Genomic DNA, 1831 nt, shown 5'->3' with positions numbered 1-1831 from the left:
CCAGGACTTGAGCTGGGTACTCAGCCCTGGGTAAGATGGGGACAGGTGGGGCGGGGCTGTCCTTTGGGACACCGCCCTCTCTTGACAGCACAGGCCTGTAGGGTGAGCCCCCGTGGCACGCAGAGATGCCCTCACTGGGAACCTCTGGAAGCCTCTTCCTGCTGTTCGGGCCACGGAAGCCATGGGGAGCAGCCCCGAGTGCCCAGGCTGCAGGTGCACGGCAGAGCAGGGTGCCCTTGTGTCTGCCCCGTAAGTGCTTCCGGTCACCTCTGCCTCCCTGTCCTGCACCCAGTGCGCTGACAGGAGGACAGGGGCTGTGGGCAGAGCTTGCTCTCAGAGCCTGGCAAAGCAGTGGGAGCGAGGAGGGGGTGTCGGAGCCTTTGACAGGCCCCAAGAGGGTGTTGGAGCTCTGTTGTGGTCTGAGGTGGGGGCATGCGGAACCCACGGAGACCTGCCTGGGGTTTGCTAAGGGAGCATATGGGGGCTGTGGGCACGGGGCGGGGAACTGGACAGGGAGGGGTGGCCCGCTGACCAGAGCTGGGAGGAGGGGTGGGCAGCGGGCCTGGCTCGAGCGGGGGGGTGAGGGACTGGAGAGAAAGGCAGTTCCTGATGGTCCCCTCCCCAGGGGCTGGCTTTCCTCTGGTCCTTCCCTCCCAATGACCGCGTCTTCGTTGAGACCGCAGCCCCAGTTGCTGGGCCCCCACCTTCAGCGCCTCACTGCCTGGAGACCCATCGAAGGCCTTCCCTGGACCACGGAGCCCTTCCTGCTGCGCTGTCTAGAGGGCTGGTCTGCTGCTGCCCACTGGGTACGCTAGGACGGGCAGGGTCCTGCAGTCCAACAGGGGGCCCGTGAGGACCAGGCGGAGCTGCCGCCATCAGCAGTCTTGCCCAGTGGCTGGGCCTGCAGCTTGGGGACGGCCAAGGAAGGCAAGGCCAAGTGTGATGGCATCCTTCGGCACCCCAGAGCAGCCTGCTCCTGGGGGACAGCCCTCAGAATGGCCCTGTGCTGGGCCAACCGGAGTGTCGACCAGCAGTCTGTGATGCGGCGGTGTGGGAAGGTCCCAGACTGTTCGGAGGTCTCCCTGTGCACATGCGCATGCCAGTGATCCTGGTCGGCCCACGCTAGAGAGAGGATTGCCGTAGGGACCCTCTGGGGGTGCCCTTCCATCTCGTGTAAACAATTCCTTTTTAACCCCCCCCCTCCTGGGAGGGCTAGAGAGTGGTGCAGTGGTGAATCATGACGCTCTGCGGGCATTCCCCACACGGGGAGGTTCCTGGTTCAAATCTGAGACCTCTCAGAGTACACTGGGCATGTGCGCGTCCATGATCCGGGACTGGCTGGGGCTGGGGCTAGATTGTGGCATCAGGATCCTTTTTGGGGTATCTGTTTCTCTGTCTCTCCTGCTCACAGAAGAAATAAACTTTAAAAAATCTGAACGAAAGGGGCCAGCCCCTTAGCCTGGTGGTTCAGGGAGCCAGATCCATGTGGCTGACTTGAGTTCGAATCCCGGACCAAGTGGCTTGAGATACATGTGAGGCACATGTGTGCATGTGTGGCCGTCATCCCAGCAAGATGGAGTCCAGTGTGACCACACGCCAGGGGGAGACTTGCTCTCACCCTCTCTCTGTTTCTGGCAAGCTCATACCTCTGGGAATTAAAATAGTAATAATAGTAAAAGAATCCCCCTTGGTCCTAGTGGGCCTTGAGCAGCCCGGGGCTCTGGGATCGTAGGGTTCCAGCGACCGCAGGGTTCTCGTGTGGAAAAGACCAGCTCCCAGACAAAGGGGCTCTGCATCTCCTGGTTTCCTGGTGGGCGTGGGACCTGCGGGG

At 62.0% G+C, this 1831-nt stretch overlaps 1 non-coding gene across 1 annotated transcript; it reads left to right on the top strand.

Moving 5' to 3' along the window:
• Window positions 1–588: 588 nt before the first annotated feature.
• MIR185 (microRNA mir-185) lies at window positions 589–644 on the top strand. Its single transcript, NR_129449.1, has one exon. It is a non-coding gene; the product is annotated as a microRNA mir-185 (primary transcript).
• The last annotated feature ends 1187 nt before the right edge of the window (window positions 645–1831 follow it).

This window comes from Tupaia chinensis, unplaced genomic scaffold, assembly GCF_000334495.1.
Source record: "Tupaia chinensis unplaced genomic scaffold, TupChi_1.0 Scaffold000287_1, whole genome shotgun sequence".
Lineage (NCBI taxonomy): Eukaryota > Metazoa > Chordata > Mammalia > Scandentia > Tupaiidae > Tupaia > Tupaia belangeri.
Note: the sequence above shows the minus strand (reverse complement) of the source record. Positions and strands in the feature narration are given on the sequence as shown.